Here is an 18,031-nt window from a genome sequence, read left to right as displayed (position 1 = left end):
TGTATATGCTAAGGACAGCAAACTAGTTCACTTATTTATCATGGTTCACTTGATATAGTAACTGGTATTTTTAAAACACCCATCATAGATACAATAATTAGAGATGTGCTTTTGTTAACAAAGCCACTACCCACTTCTAGCGTACCCTTGGGTACTAAATAATTACCCACTTTGTGTGGTTATCTAGCTCACTAATTACCCACAGAAATTGGGGTCAGGTGTTAACTGCTTGAAATAAGTATCCTCCAAAGACATTGCTGAGTTGTATAGAGAAAATGATGTGTTCATAGCAAAACTTTCATAAGCTATATATTTGTGTATCTTTGTAAGCAGAGTGAATACAGGCAAGGGCAAATTTAGCTTATTATGTGAAAATCATGCTGAACTATTGTTGCAACTATAGAGAGGCTTAAAAGAGTCTCGGGAAATTTCATCCTCTGTTTACCTTTCCTTTTGAAGATGGGTGCAATGACATGATTCCCATAATCTGGCCTTCATATAGAAGTACACTAAGACAATTGATGGTTCTGGTTAGGAATGATTCATTTTGGTGTACAGGGAGGCACCCAGTGAGTCAAAGACTTTTTTTTTTTTTTTCTTTTTTGCAGCTCCACCCTTCATGATTATTCTAGCTTGTTTCTTTTTTCTCCATCAGTCTAGTGAAAACACCCTGTTAGCCAAATCTGAAAATGATTCTAACCTAGTCACCAACTCCTGGCAGCCACCTCTTTCTCCTCCCCAGTAATGACAAAAAAGAAAAAAAAAGTATTAAAAAAATCCAACACTCTCTTTTTGCCTTTAGCTGTTATGCTCTCCTCGCCTTTCCTCTCTACTTCTCTCCTCTCCCTTCTTCCTCTCTCCGTATCTTCTTCTTATTTGTGCGTTTTCTTCTCCTTTTTCTTGGCATCTAGGCATGCTTTTGCAGGTCTCACGGACAGAGACAAAGCACAATTATGTCTGAGTTGAGCACAAAGAAACTACCTTTTAAAAACATTGACTTGGAGGAAACCTATATCCTCAGATACCTTTCTCCCTTCCCTTGCGATTTACAGAATCTGACATTGTATTTAACACCACACTGCCTGTTGTCTGCATGATTCTAGCTGGGAAAACTGGGTTAGAATGGCAACTTACCCACTGTATATACAGATAGGTAGAGACCCTAATTTTCAGCAGGGCCATGCTTTCCATAGCAGAGTTTTAAAAATGAATGCCAACGGAAATGGTAGGAGATGCTCCCCCAATCAACTTAGGGGTCTTTCTTTTTTCTTGTGCCTCTTTTTTTGTCATCTGAAATATTACTTGTCATTATTGGGGGACTTGAGGCTGATCAATGAAGTGTATATCTATCTGTCAGACATTTGAAGAGGAAAAACATGCTTCAGGAAAAAGGAAAATGTCTGCAGTGAAAGCAAAGGGTTAGGATGAGCTTCAGTGACTGATGAATTCATTTTAAAATCCAAGGGCACATAAATGGTAAATTAGTACATATTGCAAATACAGGCAACGAGCAAACCCCAGCCAGGGAAGGAAGGGAAATTTTAGCACTGTAGTCATCACATGCCTGAACAGAGTGTCTACATATCTTAAATGTAGATCTGAATCGCTGCTCTTTGATCCTGCTAAATGCTGATTGCAAAGAAATGTTTGGGCATTGTTGACTCTCTGTCCGTAAAGAAAAGCCACCAAGATTCACAAAATCCATCACCTGCACTCATCCATGCACGTGTGCTTTAAATTCCCCTCGGATGTGGAACAATTAGGCAGAGAACTGCACTGTGGTCTCTCTTCTTCACTTCTTTCCCTCCCTGTTTTTCCTTTTTCGAAAATGTGATACCTGATCTCTGGGTCTAGCAGGCTGAGAAATTTTTTGTATTTGTATAATACAGTGTCTGGCCTTCCCCCTGACCTGCTGATGTATTTTTGGTCTCATTAGTAGTAAGGGAGATGCCTTAGTGCATCCAGCGCTGCGAATCAGGGATGAGACACACTACAACAGAGAGAGGGAGCAAGCACAAGAGGATATTAGAAGAGAGGCTTGTCTCCAAGATATGGAAGGAAGTGAGAAATGACAGGGCTGCAAGCTTTGTATGTAGGAGCCTGGCAGGGCGGGGGAGCGGCGAGGAGAGCCAAGTGGATTCTCAGAAAAGGGGGGAAGCCATCTAGGAGCTAAAGGTGATTAGAGGGGGATATTGATTTCTTATTCTGCCAGAGATTTAAGCAGGCATGCGAGGAATCTGCACCATGGTTGGCAAAAGGAGACCCGTTGCCTCCTGTAACCAGACACTCGGGCTTTCCAGGAGCCCAGGGAGCAAGCCGAGAAGAAAGGGGGCAGTGTGGTCTAGGAAAATTCAACTTGTCGCTGATTTGTGCCTGATGCCTGCTGTCCGTCAGCAGCCTCCCTTACAATCTTTTTTTCTCTCTCTCCCTTTTTTTTCCCTTGCTTTCTCCTTCTTCACTGAAGCCTAGGGGAGCCAGTAAAGATTAAATGTGCTTCTCAAAGGCAGCCACTTCATGCTGCTATGTCGAAAGGGCCATTATTATTGTTATATTTTAATAGTAAAAGAGAAAGGGAGAAAGGTTGAGCCAGCAGCGAGTGAGAAGCTAGGTGTGATCATGACGGACTAGCTTTTCTGAGAGGAAAAGGAAAAGGGAAGGGAGAGAAAAAGGCGAGCCCCTGAGCTCAGCGGAGGATTGTGCCTGAGAAGAACCTACAGAGGTGAGAAAAAAGTTGTCTTGAAGGTGGGGTGGGGGTGGGGGTGCTAAACAGACCCTGTACAGAGGGAAAAGAGACATAATTTAGCTGTCTTGCTAGCATGATTCTATTTTTAAAGGAGGGGAGGGGGAGAGTCTGGAGCTCTAACTGTTTTTAGTTGCATATGGAAATATCTAAAAAATATTTAGCATTTTTACTAAGTGCGTTGAGGCCTCTCCGGTGTCTTCCTGGCTGTGGCTGCTTCGTCATTCTCTTTGACTAGCCAGCCATCTACCTTGCTCAGGCCTGGAATAAAAGAAGAAAAACTAAAAAAGAAAAAATGAAAAACAGAAAGAAAAAGGAGAAGAAAAATTTGATAAAGGGTCATCTTCCCATCTGCCTCCCCTCCCTTTCCTTTCATTTTGGAGGCAGCACAGAAAAGCCCCACTTCCAGTCTGATGAGGAAAGCGACCATCGATCAGATACAGAACCAGGGGCTGTCTGCGAAGATGGAGGGGAACTATGCTTCGGATTCCTCTGAAATATTGGCCAAAGGCTTCAAAGAATCCGCAGCGGGAGGTGCGAGGGGAACGTCTCTCCCCAGCCCGCACCCAGCCCTTCCCACTTCGCGTCTACCAAATGACAGCCTGGTGCTCGCTCTTGGTGATTTGGCCTTGACTTCAGCCAAGCAGCTGATGCAGACGAAGGCTCCGTTTGCAGGACTGGCAAAGTGCACGCTAAAGAAAGAAGGAAGAAATTTTTCAAAAAAGCAGCTCTGGGGTGGTTTCTTACTCCCACCCCCGACCTTTAAAAAAATATTTTTTTTTAAAGTGAATATTTTCCAAATTTGATCAGTTCCAGCCCCTCCCTCCACTCCCACCCAACTGCCCTTTTTTCTCTCGTCAAAGCATAAGCTACAGAGTTACAGTCTCGAGATTTGGTGTATCGCTTCCTGCCCCCGCCTCCCCTCCCCGCCCCCGTTCTCCGTCCTCTATTGAAACACCTCGCCCAGCCTAGCGCACTGAGAGCTCACATTTCCCCCCCTTGCTCGGGATGGTGCCACGGGAGGCTGTGAGGGCCCCGCGCCGCTTCGAATGGGTGAGTTCAGAACGCGATTCGTATTTACACTTCCATAGCCTCCGAATCCTACCTCTCGGTCTTCTCCTTCTAAATACCCGATTTCTATGATTTTTTGCATGCGGCATGCTTGCCCTGGGGGAAAGAGATGCCTCCTATTTTCTCTTCAGTCATTCGTGCTGGTTGTAAATTAAAGCTTTGAAGAGACGTTAAGTCCTTATCGTAGACTATGGTTTAAAAAACTTGGGCATTTCCGGGTCTATTCATATTATTTTCCATTTTAGTCAACTGTGTTGCCCAAAGCTTAAAGAGTTTTTCTCGGATATACTCGTGATTGTATGTGTGTGTGCGTGATTGTATATGCGATCCCAGACACTGCGTATGCGTGTGTGTATTATGCTTAAATGGACTCAATTTTGCGAAGGAAGGGAGCTTACACAGGAAATACCATACCACCTGTTTGTTGCGTTTTAGTAATGAACCTCGAACAGAAATTGCCTGTCATTCTTGTTTTGCTTTGTTTTGTCTCAAGAAAGAAAAAAATTGTTGCGCTCCTCTCAGTCCCTGAGACCCTAACTTGTGATGTTTACCGTTTAAATCCACGGGTTAGGCTCTTGGGAGCTGCGAGTCGTGCTTTTGCATCCCGGAAATTTGGTGGAACTTTATTCTTTAAGGCAAAAAGAAAAGAAAAGAAAGTTTGTCTGAAGTGATTGAGTATACCTCTGAGGTTTTCATTGTTAGATGGGATCAGGTGACCAGAGAGTGGCAGCTCCTAGATTTCTGTTAAAGTAGGTATATATTCTGCTTTAATAGCGTGTTGGCTGCTATGTATATGTACGTATGTTATTGATGCCTGAGGCTTGTGGAACTCATCTGCATGGTCTATTCCTTGAGAGCAACACGCAGTAGTATACGAGCGTAACAAGAACAGCTCAGTACCTGGTGCTTGACCTCAGAACATCTCAGCTGAAGTCCCAGCATGCCCCATGCCTCCAACTTTCAAACTCCACAGTTAATCTTAAAATTGTGCCCAATTAAAATGGGCATGTGAATATATTATATATTCAGTGTCCACACGTGTGTATCATGGATGGCTAGACAGTGAACACACAGACGCAGATAAAGGCAAACTAACAGTTTGGACTAAAATATTAATAGCTTAAAATTCTATTCTTGCTATTCCACACAAAGGATGGAATTTATGGTATTAATAACAATTAAGTTGTATGACTTTGCAAGACATTTTAAAAATAAAAGAAGGGATACCGCCTCCTTGCTTGGAGTCTTTTACAAAATTTTATACTTTATGGATATAAAGGTAATAAAGATTGGAAATAAATCTTCTAAATATGTAAAATGAAAGCAACAACAACAGCAAACACAATTATCGTATTCTTGGGGAGTAACAAATACCGTTTTTCATTTTAAAACTAAGAAAAATTTTATCAGTACTTAAATTCAATCCAGAAAAGGTTTTATAACAACCAAACCACACATTTAAAATTATCCTTTCTTAAGGTAATGGCCAGCATTACCTAGTTTGTAGTTTTCTTGAGCTGTAACTTTTTATAACTGAATAATTTCAGTGATTTAGGTCTGTCTCATAGTTGGTGAAGGGAAACAGTAACTTACCTTTCCTTTGTTGTGAAAAATTCTAGTATAAATTTTCTTTTAAACAATTTTCATATTCTTGAGCCAACATTTCTCTTCTGTGTTTGAAAAATACCTAAATCAACCCCAATCTAAATGCTTTCTTCCGCTAAAGACTTTATGTTGGTTGTAGCCTTGTTTTGTACGTGTAGTTGAAGATTAGGGAAACTGTTCTTTGCCTGGTTTTTTTTTTTTTTTTTTTTTTTTTTTTTTTTTTTTTTTTAAGTGTTTATTGCAATTTGAAATCCTTGATGCCAAATTGCAATCAAGAAACCATTTTGTATCAGAAAATTGAATTGAGAATACGAACTATGCAACAATTGCACCATGTCTTTTGTTGAAACCTCTTGTGTAGTAATATTTGAATATTACTTTCCAGCCTTTGATAGTCCGAATGTGCTTCAAAGAAAACAGTTATTTGATTTTTAAGTCATTGTTAGTTTATATTCAATGGTTGAATGACTTCCCCCATCTTAGCTGATGTGTATGCATAGGTATTTGGAAATTACAGGAAGGCATCTATTTAACTTATGGATCTATATTAACACATTATTCATATCAAATATTTGTAAAACATTTGGTACTTTTTGAAGTTAAAATATATTTGCAGTTTATTCTATGAAAATGTATACATGGATCAATAAACACATGCCAGATATAATTCTTCTGTGATTTTCAATGATAACAGGGTAGTAATTTAATACAAGTGTTTTAGTTTGTATTTCAAGGCACTCTCAGGTTTGTACATGTTTTCAAGTGGATTGCTCATGTTCGGAGGTTGCTATCATACAACTGATCACCCAGGCATTTAAGAGTGCATAACGACACGAGATTTTATATTTCAGCAGGCAACTGCTTCAGCGCAAGGGCAGGTTTCTCAACACCCCTTCTTCCTCACCGAGCCCATCAGTGAAGTTCAGTGAAATGAATAACATAATTGGTGGTTGGTTCAATCACTACCAGTCTAGACTAGCCCAGACGCATCAATTAGAGGGGGCTGTCTTTTAAAGGGAGAGTGCAACCGAAACAAGCAGGGCATTATTGATACTGATCTTTAAAAGTGCAAATCCAGCTTGGCAGATAAAAAAAAAAATAAGGCGGGGAATTGGGGTGGGGGTTCGTTGCGGGAAGAAAAGAGAAAGAAGTGAACTGGAGCTTTCGGACACAGAAGGACAGGAAGCTTGAGAGAAAAGGAGAGGATAATGAGTGAAATGCAATGCAGTACCTCCTTGGAACACACAGTTACAATTCAGTTCACAGGGCACACTGGTTCTCCGTATTTTTAACTAGATTCTCTCCCCACCTCCTTTTTTAAAATTCCTTTTTTTTTTTTTTGCCTCTGTTTCCAAAGAAATGCCAGCTAAAAACCAAGGCAGTTGGAAATTTAACAGCTCTAGGAAGCTCTAGTGAGAATAAAGTCAAATAATATGAACCAGCCAAAAGCCCTTTTGCAACATTTTTCCCCAAAAGAAAAATACAGAAGATATTTATTTTCAAGTCTCTAATTCTACCTTTAAAAAAATTGTGTACTAATGAACAGTATTCATTTTAAATCTAGCACCTGGGAATTAATACTATAGGCAAGACACCTTTAGGTAAAGAGCTCATAATTTTCCGTTGAATACAGTAAAATTGTAAAGAATGTAACAAAGGCTTTGGTAATTTTGTAGAGGGGCTTTTTGATGAAAAAAGGCAGATGATTTAGAAAGTGTTAGGAACACAGCGAGCCCCAGGGAAAGAAAATGTTTGATTGGTATTAATTAAAACACTGCTAATATATTCTAATAAAATCAAATTTAACATTCTACACTAATCCTCCTGGTATGTCAAAGGAAAAGAAAAGTATTATCTTATTTGCATCTCTGCAATCCAAATGCATTTGCTCATTCAGCAGAATTAATTTTTATCAGCAGCCTGTTTAATCTCCTCACAGATTTAGTCAAACTTATTCTTTCAAACTAAAAAGGATCAGGGTGGGGAATCCATGGAAGGTATTGGAAGGCTAGTGACTGTATTTAGTACTGGCTTTATATTTTACGATGTTCTTTCTCTTCATTCGCTATAATGGGGTGTGGAGGGAACCGGTGAGACCGCAGTGAGAATGATGAATGGTACATTTTCCTCTTTCTCTCCTTCTACCTGCCAGGCTATTTAAGAATTTCAGTTGCCAGATTATACGAATGGCATTTATTTACATGACTGGTGTTAGTCCATTGATTAATGTCTAATGTTTTTCTAATTTCAGACTTTATTTTATTGAAAATTCCTAATGAAAAAGGCTCTTAAGCCAGAAACCAATTGCCTTTCATCAGCTATTTCCAACTGTAGATCTTCTAAGGGAAAGTGGGGTAGTGAATGTAACAATTTTATTCACTAAAAACTGACTTCTTTGTTCCATTTTCAAGTCAAAATTTCTCCAGAAAATTTTCATATTTTTATGAAACACCAAGTTTTATGTTCTTTATTGTTAAACTCTCACAACTGATAAAATTATCCCGAAATGACATCATCACCAAAATGCTTCTCCTCTCTTTAGTCTACCATGACTATGATATCTTATGTAAATATGTGACTAACAACAACAAAAAAATGAATGGGCCATAAATACTGAGGGCCATATTTGTGTGTTTCCAAAGTGAGGGGTTCTGCGTACTATCAAGGAGATGTAAACTACTGACTACACTGCTGATGATGCTGCCTTTTTGCTCCATTGCCTTTTCAAGTCTTCAACGTAAAAGAGCAATCGCAGTTCGGTTTCACATGTATTGTTCTATAATCCAGGCAATAAATGCTAATTAGTAATGCTCAAGGATCCGACCATTCAGAGTAATTATCATAATTTACTTCTTCCTTGTTAAAGACATTCCTTGCTGATTAGAAAAAAAAAAATTAAATCGTCGTTTTACCATTGCACTGCAGTGGAAATGCGCTAGAGAGATGTTCAAGGTATAGTAACACCGTTGCGGTTGCATTCCAAGTCACCGACCTGTGCCTCTTAGCTTATTCCAAATGGAATTGCAACTTAATTTCTAAGAAGAAATTCATGTAAATGCATAAAGTTTGGCTTGCAGACCAGGAATATATGATTTTATTTTACAAATCCAAGGGCTCCACCTTCCTGGCCCACCCTCTTTCTAAAACCACTTACTGAACAGAACAAAGGAAACTGCTAACTATAGAGGCATCATTAAGTGTGAACTACAACAGCATGATAAAGTGTGTGATATGACAACATATTTCATTGCACACAAGTGTGGATAATTAAATAATTCAATAGTAACCCTGACTAATTAGCAGAAAGATCTTTAAGGAGGAATCAAGAAAATAGATCCGATCACCTTGAATAATGTGCGTCGTTCTCCAAGATCACAAATTTATTTTGGTTATTTGATGATTGATTAACTCATATAGAAAGATGAAGACAAAAGCCTATTTCTCAAAGCAGAACTTTGATCTGGTGTCCTCTTTAGGACAAATTAATCATATGTTTTAGAAGTGCTGAATTTAACGTAGGGCTTTCTGTTTTCAGTCAAAGATAAAATCTGCCCTTCTGTTGAATATTTCTCTTTTATCGATTCATCTAAGAAATTATCAACCCTTAGCTTTTTATATCGTTGCCTCAGAATATAGATGTAGCCTCGTCCACATTTTCTAATGAGTCTCTTGTTTAAGTTTGTTTCTCATTGCTTGAAGCAAATAAATATCATGGGCACAGAAGGAACAGAATAAATAACCGTGCTGAATATTATATATGGTGAAACCCTTCCCCCTTCCTTTATCAAGGTAATATTCCCCGTATTCATTGTTCATTGGTCCTTTAAGAGAGAGCTTTAGCTTTTACTTGAGGGTCGTAAGCACATTAGAGGAATAATTCCCTTTGGATACTGTACAGAAGGAGCCACCTGCAAAATGTTGATGCTGTTATTGAAGTCTCAAGTGGAATCAGCTTTCAAAAAATTAGATATTAGATACATCCGATATAATTTGCAATGTGTAATTATACTAATGTGCATATAGTTGTGTGTTGCTTTACATGTTGCCTACTTGAGTTTTTTTTTCTTTTCTTTTGCATTTCTCATCATTTGAAACGGTTCCTGAGTAGAATGTTTTTAAAATAAGCTTATTTTTAAAAATTCTTTTTTGATTAATATAGGAATAAGAAGACTCTACGATCTGTGTTCTTATGCAAGAATAAATATGTGTGACCTAGATGTTAGAAATTAATTATCTCTAAAAGGGTTATCACCGTGGACACTTGCTTAATATGTAGAATATTTGCTACTCTTGATTGATTTAGTCTTTTTCCTGACTTTAGACAACTTGAAATAATGAGAATTTTAGGATAGTGAATGTTATTCATTTGTTTCAAGAAGAAATTCATTTCCTTTGTTGGAAACAAGATCAAATGCCAGGGAAATGACCTTAGGCAGAGATAATAATTTTAATTTATCCAGGTTAATCAAAACAATAACAATAATAAACAAGTTTTTTTATTGTTTTTCACTGTTTTGCATGGCACATGTTGGACACTGAAACTCTGCCTTAGGTTATTTATGCACTAGCATCAACTTCCCTTTTGACATCTTGACATGATGCCCAAGGTCTACTAATGGCCCCACTGGAGAGCCTCCTTCCAGGGAACTGAACCCTGAAGATCTACCTATTAAGGAATAAGCCAGGCATAGCAATACTGAGTTGGTTGGTCAGCCTGGTAGTTGGCACTTACCATGTGCTCAGTAGGCGAAGAGACTCTTGATGCAAATTTGGAGAATCGTTACCATCAGGTCAGAGAGAGACCCTGACCAAGGCAATATAAGGGTCTCAATTTATGCTTTTGTGTTTGGAAGACAAAAATAATTCTAAGGGAGGCTTATATTGAGATGATACAAGGTATGACTCATTGCAATTGAGTAAGTATACAGCCCAAAGAAAGCTGATTTGTAAAACAGTTGACTCATAGTAGACACCTAGAATATGGTCATTCACATATTTATACTATCCATTTCTCAAAATTTGATTTCATAATGGAGTCCCTATTACAAAAGATATTTCGCGTAATGTATAGCTACATAATACCAAAGCAATACAAAGCTTACTTTTCACCTGCTCATGCATTCAAGGACTTTCCATCATTAGGTATCCAAATGAGCCAGAAAAAATTGTGTGAAATGTTATTCCTTAATACATAACATTTTAATTTATTTAAAAAATGAGTTTTACAAATGTGTTTCAAAAGCTTAGCACCCCATCATCCTTGTCAGTGTTCACAAAATAATAAATTCTAAAATCTTTATGATGTATATTTAATTGCTCATTCAAGATCAGTTATCGCAAGCTTAATTAGAACAGAAAAATATCTATTAACGTTTAACACTTAGTTATTTTACATATCAAAAACATATTATACCTGCCATCTAGAGAGCCAGCATCCTCAGTGTATTCAAAGTGGTTAGCTCAAAAAGCAGTGATGTGTTATAGTGTACCCCTTCTGGTGTGCCTAACTTATTAGACACCTTCATTGTGTAAGCATGATAAAGAGGTTAATGATAAAGTCTTCAGTTAAATTAACATCTACCTGCAAAGTGTATTTTATTCCTAACAACTTTTGTAAAATCAAAAAGAGAAACATTAATAACAACTCTTCTCAAATACCCTTATCTTTAAAATGCTTGGGCTGGATTACTTGGGCTCTAAATTCTTTTACAGCTTTAAGAATTTTTGAAGCTATTCTAAAGTATGGAGGCATAGGAACAACTCCAGGACGCGTGAATCCAGAGCTCATTTTTCCAACAGTTGCCCTTCAAAGTTATATTTGATTCCACCTCCACGTTCTGTATTTACTAACATATTTTGCATTGATGCTAAAACAGTAAAGACTGGAGTTCGTTTTCAGGAAGGGGCAGTGACAGAAAGGAAGAACAGCTGAAGAATGAAAAAGGCTGCACAGTGGGAGAAGAAATTCTTGATTTGAGTTCTAAGCCCATTTATTTCGATTAACATTAACATAGAAGAAACCCTGACAAGCACCTGCCTTTCTATTTTAAGACTATATTCTTTAGTCCTGCCTTCCTTTAATTTCTTGCGGTATGGTTTGTTTTTTTTCCACTGGATTAACTCCTTTGAGTTTCACATTTTTCCTTCCACTTGATTCATTTGAATCATCTTAATATTCCTCTCAGAAGCCTACAGTAGTTATATTAACATATCATACTTCCCAAATTAAATCTTAACATGTTCAAAGCCACCTGGAAATTGCCCTACCCCATTTTCTAAAACCACTCAGAATGTGTAATCTCTTCTTGAATTAAGTGAGCCTGCTTTCTCTGGCTTCCAAGTCATTGAATATGCTCGTACCCTGCTTTTTCTTTCTGCATAATCTGTCTCTCCACCTCTTCTACACTTTGGAAATCTTCTTCTTTATTTTTCTTTTTCTCTCCATCCTTCTCTTCTTTTTTTGTTCTCTCTTCCCTCCTTCCTTTCCTCCCTCCCTTTTTTCAATCTTTCTTTCTTTCTCTTTTTCTTTCTCTTTCTTTCTTTTTTTCTTTATTTCTCTTACTTTCTTTCTCTTTCCTTCCTTCCTCCCTCCCTCCTTCCTTCCTTCCTCTTTCTTTCTTTCCCCTCCCTTCCTTCCTTCCTTCTTTCCTTCCTTCCTCTCTTTCTTTTTCTTTTCTTTCTTTCCATATCATGTTCTGTAGCAGGCACTGGGAATACAAAGACAAGTACAAGGAATTGACAGTACCTAACAATTCTAGTGACTTCACTCAGCCCTGCATTGCTAAGCAGTTATGTACCCACAGCTATCTTACTTTGCTTTTACTCCTGGGATTTATTTGAATGTGTCCTCAATGTCTTGTGTTCTTTTGTTTTTTTTTTTTTTCCCTATGTTTCCTATTTCAGTAAGTTCCCTGTTAGATAAACCTGAAGCTTTTCTTACCTAGCATTTTCTCCCAGAAAGAGCTTAGAGTGGTATCTCACACACAGTCAGGCAATGCCATTGCTGACTGATTCTTTAGGGAGGGGAGCAATGTAAAACAACAGCATTTTTCTAGTGATGCAACATTTCATCTGTAGTTAGACCTAGTTCGGTCCCCACAGTATCATTACATTTATTTATTTTTATTAAAGAGTCAATGTGATAACTTTCTGTGACATGTTCTGTTATTTTTTCAGTTGTGTTTATGTTCCTTTCAGCTGGTCCTTTAGTCCCCCTCCTCAGGAATGTCTCCCCAGTACAAAGACAAAGACTGCAGAGACTGCTATATTGATGGACCCTCAAGCCAACTATGAAGTTGAAACAAAGAAAGTGATCACCTGAAGACACCTCCTCTGCTAAGCAGCACCCCCAAATTGTGCAGCTTCAGCCACTAGGACTCTCAGAACAAGAGGCAATCTTTTCAAGAAACAGAAAAACTCAATAATGACATCTAGATTTTCATGACCCAAGAACCTTCCCTTCCTCATGTGTATTCCTCTGTTTGTACTTAAATTCATGTGACATTCATTTTTTTCTAATATGGATATGCTTATTAATGCACTTGTTTTAAAATCCCAAATTGCACACATATGTTAATATTTTAAGAAACAAAATTAATCCTACAAGGAGAATGATTTTTCATCACACATAGGGTTGGATCTTAAGAGTGGCTTACAGAACAAAAAGAACTTTTAAAATAAAGTAGTCAGAGGCTATTCAAAGGGTAAAATAATCATACTATCACATTGTTCCACTTGACACTAACCAATCAACTATTTTTTTTTAATCAAGAAAGGTAGATTCTATGAGATAAAATCACTGCTTCTAAAGAGCTTAAATCTGATTATAAAAAAGTTATAGAAACTTTTGAAAAGATAAGTAATAGATAGGGTTGGTAGAGGTAAAGTCAAAAACAAAACCAAGCAAAAGATGAGTTCAGGGGAGTTTGTCATAAAGTTGGCAAAACTGGCTTATTTAGGGAAGAAAGTTCTAAAAGAGGAAAGTATGTGATGAACCTTGAATGATATCAAAGATTTAGATAAATGGAAAGGAAGGAGAAAATGGAGTTCTTTAGGTGGATGTAATTGGAGGAGAAAATGAACACTCACATCTTGTCGACTTAACCCCAAACATTCAGCAGCTCTCTATAGCCAATAAAGGGTTTGCACACTCACCTCCTGTCTCTCACCCCAGGTATTACCTAGAATTATTATATTTCCCTTCTATTAAAGTAAGTGAGGGTGATTGGTGACAGCATGGAGAACTATGATTTTTCCATTAACCTAATAATAATTGGCATTTATTGAGTTCTGTTAAGCATTTCACATATTAACTCACTGAAGCCTTATGACAACTGTGCAAAATAGGTATTATTATTCCCATTTTACAGGCAAGAAAACTGAGGTTTAAGTAACTTGCCAAAGCACCATATTCAGGGCTTACATTCAGGATTGCAATTGCAAAGCTCATGATCTAAAGTGCTAGGTTGCAATATTGTAATCAGTGTCACAATTATTATTCCTTTTTGTATACCTTGATATTTTTCCATGGTAAGCAAATAGCTATTTCATTTGACAGTCACCTCAAACTTTTCAGCCTTCTAGAGTGAGAGAATGTATTTTCATGATAGAAATTGAAAAAAAAAATGGGGGAATGAATTTCATCAGCATTTCAGACTTTTTTTTGCAAGACTTTGATGAGATTGTTTACTTTTATCTACATGAAATCCCAAATCCTTGAGAATAAAAAAGGGAGAGGTTTAAGTCACTTGTTGCAATGCCCTTAGAAATAGAGGAGATAAATCTAAAGCCCATAAATTAGGAGTGACTTACAGAAGATTGCACTTTGGGGTGTGGCTTAGTAAGGACCAGAAACCAGGCCCTCCATTTCACTGTCAGTAGCTCTTGCATTCGTCCGCCCTTGATAAATTCAGTGTGCAGTGTGCACTTGAATTTTATCATTGGAAACAGTCTATCTAGGTAGTAACCAGATAGTGCCTGGTAGACTGTTTCTGTTCTATACTTCACTTTGGTTTCCTACCTCAATGTAAAAAATAGCTAGCAATGAAGTCTAGAAGTTGTTAATGGTTCATCCCCCCACCACCAAAGAATGTCCAAAGTCTTATTTGTATAATGTCTTCAATGGTATTTTTAAGTTATTTTGAATTCTTAGTTCATATACATAAATCATACCTAACGAGCATCTTCTGGACCAACTTTATGCACAGTATATGTTTGTAAGTGCTTCTGCATGAATGTTTATACATGACTGTTTCCATAGTACTTAACATTTTAAAAAATATTCAATCATTTCCTATTCTAATTTTGTATCCATGTAACTGACTCAAAAATACTTCAGCCATAAAAAGCTAGAACTGAGCAAATCTCATTCTTGTTTTCCATCCCTTTTGCATGTGGCTGGCATTTAGTAATGATTAATAACGTGGTCAGCTGAATAACAGAGGTTCAAGACACAATTCTGTCTCAAAGGAGTCAGGTAAGCTGGATCCACTTATGGATAAACATCTAAATGTGTGGAAGTATCTGATATTTGACTATGGTAAATTTCCACTTAGCTAGCTCACATTGTCAGGCTTAGATCTCCTCATGGCTCTGGCCATCCTGTTTTCAACATGATAACTGTTGGCCACATCTCACACAGTTCTCATGAAGTGAGTTCATAAATAAACAGAGTTTTTTTTTTTTTTTTTTTTTTTTTAAAGAGCAGCCAAGCACAAAGTGTAACTTTGTTGACATTTTATGTGACTTTGTCATGTGTTTCTAACCCCCAATAAAAGCAATGTTGCATCAACTGTGAACTTGTGTTGATTTATTGAAAAAGCATGCTCTTATAAGTTGTTTGTTTCCACTAGTGTATATCAACGGTAGTTTCAGGATCCACAGGAACAAGTCATCTAATGTGACAGGAAAATTTAAATGTAGAGACAACTTCTAAAGGATCCCACATTACCTTTAAATAAAAGGTACTGTCATCTACCAAGTCAGAAACCAAAGTCTGATCCTTGTCTCTTCCAGTTCCACCAGCAATGGTCAATTACCCACGTAATCTTTTGATTTTTTTCCTTCTTTCTGTTATTGAAATACGTCTACATCTCTCCATCTATGCTACTGCAGTAAAGAACAACCCTAATTTCTCTCCTGGACTTCCTTACCATGACTCCAGTTTTCTTCACACTGCCAAGGGGCAGCCAGGGAATTCTCTCTAAACCACAAATGTGATTGTATTATTCCATGGCTTCAAACTCTTCACTGGCTTCCCATTGCCCCTGAGACACCATGACACCTAAAGCTCTTCATGTCCTCATCCTGGTTCCAACAGTCCTCTCTGGACTGATCAACTCCTCAGCCTCTCTGTGATTCTAGGCTCCTGCCATACACCTGCCTTTTCTTAATGTTCTCGCTATCTTCTGGGCTTTCTCACACACTTCAGTTTCTGCCTAGTACTTTTTCCACTACACCTTCCAGACTCCATCACTAATCCTTCACATTCCATCCTAGACGTCGTTTTCTCTGGGAAGTTTTCACCCCAGCTTCTACCACCACTAAGACTAGCTTCCCTACCTAGGGGCTTTCATGTCATTCTGTGCTTACCTCTTGTTAGCACTTACCACCCAGTGTTGTGCTCATATTCAAATAGGAGATTCTAGAGCTGCACCATTCAACAAGGTAGCCACTCACCATATGTGATTATTTCAATTTAAATTAATTAAGTAAAATTTAAAATTTAGTTCCTCAGTTGCATTGCTCACATCTCAAGTTCTCAGTAGCCACAAGCAACTGGTGGCCACTCTATTGAACAGAACAGATACAGAACATGTCTATCGCTGAGAAAGTTCCACTGAACAGTGCTGCCCTAGAACATAAATGCTATTTTTTGCTTGTGATTGTATCCTCTAGACTTGCAGCCCTTTCTTAACTGGGGTTTGTCATGTGAACCACAGAGAACAAAAATATGATTTGAATGATATTTTCTCAATTCTCCCAAGAATGATGTATAAAAAAACACAAGGTTATATGCAAAGGAAAGAGCATTAGGGTTCAATTCTAGCATAAAATCCTGATCAGGAAAGTCTACAATAGCCTAGCACCATGCTTGGCATAAAAAGTACTTCATAAATGTCTGCTGAATAAATATTACAACTGGACACTTGAGACAGTTCATTTATTTTCACCTAGATGTGTAGAGTCATGTAGGAAACATGTCTTTAGATTCCGAAGGGCCCCTTCTCTAGAGAATGTGATAGATGATTTTTTAAAATTTCATCCCAACAATAGGTGAATTGTATCGCAAAAGATGATCTATTATTTCACTTTCCTTTGATATTTACACAGACCAAAAAAAAAGAAAAAGAAAAAGAAAAAAAAAAGAAGAAGATTGAGCTCTTAAGTGAATGAGATAAACGTAAAAGTGATTCAAGTAGGTAGCCGATTTGATATGCCCTACATCTTTTAGGAATTGGCCAAAGTTTACTAAAAACATTAACTATTTACTGAGCACCTGCTATGTGCTGGGCATTTTGTTCAATTTTGAGGGTACAGGAAGGGACAAGATGGACACAATTCTCGCACTCACAGTAGATAACACTAATATAATTATTTCACTTCCCCACTATATCCAAAAGCAGGAGTTTTAAACCTTGGCTGTACTTTGTAACCACCTGGGGAGTTTCAAAAATACAGATACCTGGGTCTCTCAAAAGATTCTGATTTAATTTGTGTGAGTGTGGCCTGGGAATTGGAATTTTCTGAAGCTCTCCTGGAGATTGGAATGTGCGGCTAAAGCTGAGAACTATTGATTATAGGAACATAATCTTAGACTGAGCTCAGAAAATCCAGAGTTTTCAGTATTAATAGTTCTTAGCATATTAGAACTAAAACCATCTGTCTAACACATTTTTATTTATTCCTCAGAATATAAACTGATACTTAACAGTCACTGAGTTGTCCAGGTCAAAAAGCCAGGTCATGACTGAGATAAGACCTGACCCCAGGTTTCTGATTTTAACAAAACACTCTTCTTGTTACGCTAAACTATCTCAGGGAAGTGGAAAATACAATTACCTTCAAGTGACAAGACAGCCAATATCCACTGTGGTCATAATTTTTAACAGCAAAATTGAATTTGGACCAAGTTGAATCCCATATATTCAAATAATTCTGCTAATCAAATGCAAAAATGCAACTCATTAAAAACATGTGTGTGTGTGTGTGTGTGTGTATATATATATATATATATATATATATATATATATATATATATATCTCCATAAAGAGGATACAGAGGAGGCTCACTTCCCCAGGAATCATAAGCATATCAAATTCAAAAATCAATATATATATATTAAACTCCACTAGAATGATATTTTGCCTTTCAACTTGAATTAGTCAGTAGCAGAAATGGTAGTGGGAAGACAAAATTTTAAAAAGCGCACTGTGCTCCCACATTATCTGTCCCCACCCAACTTATTATACGACATTCTATTCCATTTCATATTTCACAGTACAGATAAAATTGACAGTCTGTCCCCATGAGAAAAGTTGACATTAAAAAATAACCACTATAAAAAATAGTTACTTCTCGCAGTTACCACCATGCACCACTTTTAGATTCTACTC

General features: G+C 37.5%; 1 protein-coding gene across 1 annotated transcript in view; it reads left to right on the top strand.

Moving 5' to 3' along the window:
- LOC101036485 (BH3-like motif-containing cell death inducer) overlaps positions 1–16,788 on the top strand; it is a 28,552-nt gene extending 11,764 nt beyond the window's left edge. The window contains 1 exon segment of the mRNA XM_074401919.1: positions 12,614–16,788. The gene's annotated coding sequence lies outside the window, so the exon portion shown is untranslated.
- The last annotated feature ends 1,243 nt before the right edge of the window (positions 16,789–18,031 follow it).

The sequence above is a fragment of the Saimiri boliviensis genome, chromosome 6 (assembly GCF_048565385.1).
Source record: "Saimiri boliviensis isolate mSaiBol1 chromosome 6, mSaiBol1.pri, whole genome shotgun sequence".
NCBI lineage: Eukaryota > Metazoa > Chordata > Mammalia > Primates > Cebidae > Saimiri > Saimiri boliviensis.
Note: the sequence above shows the minus strand (reverse complement) of the source record. Positions and strands in the feature narration are given on the sequence as shown.